Source organism: Arachis ipaensis, chromosome B10, assembly GCF_059453495.1.
Source record: "Arachis ipaensis isolate K30076 ecotype BB chromosome B10, ASM5945349v1, whole genome shotgun sequence".
Taxonomy (NCBI): domain Eukaryota; kingdom Viridiplantae; phylum Streptophyta; class Magnoliopsida; order Fabales; family Fabaceae; genus Arachis; species Arachis ipaensis.
The window spans coordinates 68,352,501-68,359,724 of record NC_142435.1 but is presented as its reverse complement, the minus strand read 5'-3'; positions in this window follow the sequence as shown (position 1 = coordinate 68,359,724).

The following is a 7,224-nucleotide window of genomic DNA, read 5'->3' as shown; positions in this document are numbered from 1 at the left end:
CACTTGCCGGTTAGTTTTGGGTGTTTTGGTAGAAATTCGTTTCTCACCAAAATATCTCATCAATAGCGTCATTTAAAGAACGAAGGTCAGCACAAAAAAAAAAAAAAAAAAAAAAACTCTGAGAGAAAACCGAAAAAAAAAACCGGAGGAGCCTGCCGAAGATGAGGCCATTACAGCTCGCCTTTATGTGTCCTTCTCGGGATAGCGTCATTTAAAGAACGAAGGTCAGCACAACGTAAATAAAAAAAAAAAACTCAGAGAAATAACCGAAAAAAAAATCGGAGGAGCCTGCCGAAGATGAGGCCATTACGGCTCGCCTTTATGTGTCCTTCTCGGGATAGCGTCATTTAAAGAACGAAGGTCAGCACAACGTAAAAAAAAAAAAAAAAAAAACTCAGAGAAATAACCGAAAAAAAAAAACCGGAGGAGCCTGCCGAAGATGAGGCCATTACGGCTCGCCTTTATGTGTCCTTCTCGGGATAGCGTCATTTAAAGAACAAAGGTCAGCACAACGTAAAAAAAAAAAAAAAAAAAAAACCGGAGGAGCCTGCCGAAGATGAGGCCATTACGGCTCGCCTTTATGTGTCCTTCTCGGGATAGCGTCATTTAAAGAACGAAGGTCAGCACAACGTAAAAAAAAAAAAAAAAAAAAAAAAAACTCATAGAAATAACCGAAAAGAAACCGGAGGAGCCTGCCGAAGATGAGGCCATTACAGCTCGCCTTTATGTGTCCTTCTCGGGATAGCGTCATTTAAAGAACGAAGGTCAGCACAACGTAAAAAAAAAAAAAAAAAAAAAAAAAAAAAAAAAAAAACCGAAAAATAACCGGAGGAGCCTGCCGAAGATGAGGCCATTACGGCTCGCCTTTATGTGTCCTTCTCGGGATAGCGTCATTTAAAGAACGAAGGTCAGCACAACGTTAAAAAAAAAATAAAAAATAAAAAACCGGAGGAGCCTGCCGAAGATGAGGCCATTACGGCTCGCCTTTATGTGTCCTTCTCGGGATAGCGTCAATTAAAGAACGAAGGTCAGCACAACGTAAAAAAAAAAAAAAAAAAAAAAAAAAAAAAAAAAAAAAAACTCATAGAAATAACCGAAAAGAAACCGGAGGAGCCTGCCGAAGATGAGGCCATTACAGCTCGCCTTTATGTGTCCTTCTCGGGATAGCGTCATTTAAAGAACGAAGGTCAGCACAACGTAAAAAAAAAAAATAAATAAAAAAAATTAAAAAAAAAAAAACCCAGAGAAAAAACCGACAAAAAAACCGGAGGAGCCTGCCAAAGATGAGGCCATTACAGCTCGCCTTTATGTGTCCTTCTCTGGATAGCGTCATTTAAAGAACGATGGTCAGCACAACGGAAAAAAAAAAAAAAAAAAAAAAAAAAAAAACTCAGAGAAATAACCGAAAAAAAACCGGAGGAGCCTGTCGAAGATGAGGACATTACGGCTCGCCTTTATGTGTCCTTCTCGGGATAGCGTCATTTAAAGAACGAAGGTCAGCACAACGTAAAAAAAAAAAAAAAAAAAAAAAAAAAAAAAAAAAAAAAAAAAACTCTTGAGAAAAAACCGAAAAAAAAACCGAAGGAGCCTGCCGAAGATGAGGCCATTACAGCTCGCCTTTATGTGTCCTTTTCGGGATAGCGTCATTTAAAGAACGAAGGTCAGCAACGTAAAAAAAAAATAAATAAATAAAAAAAAAAAAAAAAAACTCTTGAGAAAAAACCGAAAAAAAACCGAAGGAGCCTGCCGAAGATGAGGCCATTACAGCTCGCCTTTATGTGTCCTTTTCGCGATAGCGTCATTTAAAGAACGAAGGTCAGCACAACGTAAAAAAAAAAAAAAAAAAAAAAAAAAAAAAAAAAAAAAAAAAAAAAAAAAACTCTGAGAGAAAACCGAAAAAAAAAACCGGAGGAGCCTGCCGAAGATGAGGCCATTACGGCTCAAATTTAGGTGTCCTTCTCGGGATAGCGTCATTTAAACATTTAAAGAACGATGGTCAGCACAACGTAAAAAATAAAAAAAAAAAAAAAAAAAAAAAAAAAAAAAACTCTGAGAAAAAATCGAAAAAAAAGCGGAGGAGCCTGCCGAAGATGAAGCCATTACGGCTCGCCTTTATGTGTCCTTCTCGGGATAGCGTCATTTAAAGAACGAAGGTCAGCACAACGTAAAATAAAAATAAAAAAAAAAAAAAAACCCAGAGAAAAAACCGACAAAAAAATCGGAGGAGCCTACCGAAGATGAGGCCATTACAGCTCGCCTTTATGTGTCCTTCTCTGGATAGTGTCATTTAAAGAACGAAGGTCAGCACAACGTAAAAAAAAAAAAAAAAAAAAAAAAAAAAAAAAAAAAAAAAAAAAAAAAAAAAAAAAAAAACTCTGAGAAAAAATCGAAAAAAAAGCGGAGGAGCCTGCCGAAGATGAAGCCATTACGGCTCGCCTTTATGTGTCCTTCTCGGGATAGCGTCATTTAAAGAACGAAGGTCAGCACAACGTAAAATAAAAATAAAAAAATAAAAAAAAAAACCCAGAGAAAAAACCGACAAAAAAACCGGAGGAGCCTGCCGAATATGAGGCCATTACAGCTCGCCTTTATGTGTCCTTCTCTGGATAGCGTCATTTAAAGAACGATGGTCAGCACAACGGAAAAAAAAAAAAGAAAAAAAAAACTCAGGGAAATAACCGAAAAAAAAAAACCGGAGGAGCCTGCCGAAGATGAGGACATTACGGCTCGCCTTTATGTGTCCTTCTCGGGATAGCGTCATTTAAAGAACGAAGGTCAGCACAACGTTAAAAAAAAAAAAAAAAAACTCTTGAGAAAAAACCGAAAAAAAAAACCGAAGGAGCCTGCCGAAGATGAGGCCATTACAGCTCGCCTTTATGTGTCCTTCTCGGGATAGCGTCATTTAAAGAACGAAGGTCAACACAAAAAAAAAACTCTGAGAGAAAACCGAAAAAAAAACCGGAGGAGCCTGCCGAAGATGAGGCCATTACAGCTCGCGTTTATGTGTCCTTCTCGGGATAGCGTCATTTAAAGAACGAAGGTCAGCACAACGTAAATAAAAAAAAAAAAAAACTCAGAGAAATAACCGAAAAAAAAATCGGAGGAGCCTGCCGAAGATGAGGCCATTACGGCTCGCCTTTATGTGTCCTTCTCGGGATAGCGTCATTTAAAGAACGAAGGTCAGCACAACGTAAAAAAAAAAAAAAAAAAAACTCAGAGAAATAACCGAAAAAAAAAACCGGAGGAGCCTGCCGAAGATGAGGCCGTTACGGCTCGCCTTTATGTGTCCTTCTCGGGATAGCGTCATTTAAAGAACGAAGGTCAGCACAACGTAAAAAAAAAAAAAAAAAAAAAAAAACCGGAGGAGCCTGCCGAAGATGAGGCCATTACGGCTCGCCTTTATGTGTCCTTCTCGGGATAGGTCATTTAAAGAACGAAGGTCAGCACAACGTAAAAAAAAAAAAAAAAAAAAAAAAACTCATAGAAATAACCGAAAAGAAACCGGAGGAGCCTGCCGAAGATGAGGCCATTACAGCTCGCCTTTATGTGTCCTTCTCGGGATAGCGTCATTTAAAGAACGAAGGTCAGCACAACGTAAAAAAAAAAAAAAAAAAAAAAAAAAAAAAAAAAAACCGGAGGAGCCTGCCGAAGATGAGGCCATTACGGCTCGCCTTTATGTGTCCTTCTCGGGATAGCGTCATTTAAAGAACGAAGGTCAGCACAACGTTAAAAAAAAAAAAAAAAAAAAAAACCGGAGGAGCCTGCCGAAGATGAGGCCATTACGGCTCGCCTTTATGTGTCCTTCTCGGGATAGCGTCATTTAAAGAACGAAGGTCAGCACAACGTAAAAAAAAAAAAAAAAAAAAAAAAAAAAAAAAAAAAAAAAACTCATAGAAATAACCGAAAAGAAACCGGAGGAGCCTGCCGAAGATGAGGCCATTACAGCTCGCCTTTATGTGTCCTTCTCGGGATAGCGTCATTTAAAGAACGAAGGTCAGCACAACGTAAAAAAAAAAAATAAATAAAAAAAAATTAAAAAAAAAAAAAACCCAGAGAAAAAACCGACAAAAAAACCGGAGGAGCCTGCCAAAGATGAGGCCATTACAGCTCGCCTTTATGTGTCCTTCTCTGGATAGCGTCATTTAAAGAACGATGGTCAGCACAACGGAAAAAAAAAAAAAAACTCAGAGAAATAACCGAAAAAAAACCGGAGGAGCCTGCCGAAGATGAGGACATTACGGCTCGCCTTTATGTGTCCTTCTCGGGATAGCGTCATTTAAAGAACGAAGGTCAGCACAACGTAAAAAATAAAAAAAAAAAAAAAAAAAAAAAAAAAAAAAAAACTCTGAGAAAAAATCGAAAAAAAAGCGGAGGAGCCTGCCGAAGATGAAGCCATTACGGCTCGCCTTTATGTGTCCTTCTCGGGATAGCGTCATTTAAAGAACGAAGGTCAGCACAACGTAAAATAAAAATAAAAAAATAAAAAAAAAAACCCAGAGAAAAAACCGACAAAAAAACCGGAGGAGCCTGCCGAATATGAGGCCATTACAGCTCGCCTTTATGTGTCCTTCTCTGGATAGCGTCATTTAAAGAACGATGGTCAGCACAACGGAAAAAAAAAAAAGAAAAAAAAAACTCAGGGAAATAACCGAAAAAAAAAAACCGGAGGAGCCTGCCGAAGATGAGGACATTACGGCTCGCCTTTATGTGTCCTTCTCGGGATAGCGTCATTTAAAGAACGAAGGTCAGCACAACGTTAAAAAAAAAAAAAAAAAACTCTTGAGAAAAAACCGAAAAAAAAAACCGAAGGAGCCTGCCGAAGATGAGGCCATTACAGCTCGCCTTTATGTGTCCTTCTCGGGATAGCGTCATTTAAAGAACGAAGGTCAACACAAAAAAAAAACTCTGAGAGAAAACCGAAAAAAAAACCGGAGGAGCCTGCCGAAGATGAGGCCATTACAGCTCGCCTTTATGTGTCCTTCTCGGGATAGCGTCATTTAAAGAACGAAGGTCAGCACAACGTAAATAAAAAAAAAAAAAAAACTCAGAGAAATAACCGAAAAAAAAATCGGAGGAGCCTGCCGAAGATGAGGCCATTACGGCTCGCCTTTATGTGTCCTTCTCGGGATAGCGTCATTTAAAGAACGAAGGTCAGCACAACGTAAAAAAAAAAAAAAAAAAACTCAGAGAAATAACCGAAAAAAAAAAACCGGAGGAGCCTGCCGAAGATGAGGCCGTTACGGCTCGCCTTTATGTGTCCTTCTCGGGATAGCGTCATTTAAAGAACGAAGGTCAGCACAACGTAAAAAAAAAAAAAAAAAAAAAAACCGGAGGAGCCTGCCGAAGATGAGGCCATTACGGCTCGCCTTTATGTGTCCTTCTCGGGATAGGTCATTTAAAGAACGAAGGTCAGCACAACGTAAAAAAAAAAAAAAAAAAAAAAAAAACTCATAGAAATAACCGAAAAGAAACCGGAGGAGCCTGCCGAAGATGAGGCCATTACAGCTCGCCTTTATGTGTCCTTCTCGGGATAGCGTCATTTAAAGAACGAAGGTCAGCACAACGTAAAAAAAAAAAAAAAAAAAAAAAAAAAAAAAAAAAAAAAAAAAACCGGAGGAGCCTGCCGAAGATGAGGCCATTACGGCTCGCCTTTATGTGTCCTTCTCGGGATAGCGTCATTTAAAGAACGAAGGTCAGCACAACGTTAAAAAAAAAAAAAAAAAAAAAAACCGGAGGAGCCTGCCGAAGATGAGGCCATTACGGCTCGCCTTTATGTGTCCTTCTCGGGATAGCGTCATTTAAAGAACGAAGGTCAGCACAACGTAAAAAAAAAAAAAAAAAAAAAAAAAAAAAAAAAAAAAAAAACTCATAGAAATAACCGAAAAGAAACCGGAGGAGCCTGCCGAAGATGAGGCCATTACAGCTCGCCTTTATGTGTCCTTCTCGGGATAGCGTCATTTAAAGAACGAAGGTCAGCACAACGTAAAAAAAAAAAATAAATAAAAAAAAATTAAAAAAAAAAAAAACCCAGAGAAAAAACCGACAAAAAAACCGGAGGAGCCTGCCAAAGATGAGGCCATTACAGCTCGCCTTTATGTGTCCTTCTCTGGATAGCGTCATTTAAAGAACGATGGTCAGCACAACGGAAAAAAAAAAAAAACTCAGAGAAATAACCGAAAAAAAACCGGAGGAGCCTGCCGAAGATGAGGACATTACGGCTCGCCTTTATGTGTCCTTCTCGGGATAGCGTCATTTAAAGAACGAAGGTCAGCACAACGTAAAAAATAAAAAAAAAAAAAAAAAAAAAAAAAAAAAAAAAAACTCTGAGAAAAAATCGAAAAAAAAGCGGAGGAGCCTGCCGAAGATGAAGCCATTACGGCTCGCCTTTATGTGTCCTTCTCGGGATAGCGTCATTTAAAGAACGAAGGTCAGCACAACGTAAAATAAAAATAAAAAAATAAAAAAAAAACCCAGAGAAAAAACCGACAAAAAAACCGGAGGAGCCTGCCGAATATGAGGCCATTACAGCTCGCCTTTATGTGTCCTTCTCTGGATAGCGTCATTTAAAGAACGATGGTCAGCACAACGGAAAAAAAAAAAGAAAAAAAAAACTCAGAGAAATAACCGAAAAAAAAAACCGGAGGAGCCTGCCGAAGATGAGGACATTACGGCTCGCCTTTATGTGTCCTTCTCGGGATAGCGTCATTTAAAGAACGAAGGTCAGCACAACGTTAAAAAAAAAAAAAAAAAAAAAAAAAAAACTCTTGAGAAAAAACCGAAAAAAAAAAACCGAAGGAGCCTGCCGAAGATGAGGCCATTACAGCTCGCCTTTATGTGTCCTTCTCGGGATAGCGTCATTTAAAGAACGAAGGTCAGCACAACGTAAATAAAAAAAAAAAAAACTCAGAGAAATAACCGAAAAAAAAATCGGAGGAGCCTGCCGAAGATGAGGCCATTACGGCTCGCCTTTATGTGTCCTTCTCGGGATAGCGTCATTTAAAGAACGAAGGTCAGCACAACGTAAAAAAAAAAAAAAAAAACTCAGAGAAATAACCGAAAAAAAAAAACCGGAGGAGCCTGCCGAAGATGAGGCCATTACGGCTCGCCTTTATGTGTCCTTCTCGGGATAGCGTCATTTAAAGAACGAAGGTCAGCACAACGTAAAAAAAAAAAAAAAACCGGAGGAGCCTGCCGATGATGAGGCCATTACGGCTCGCCTTTATG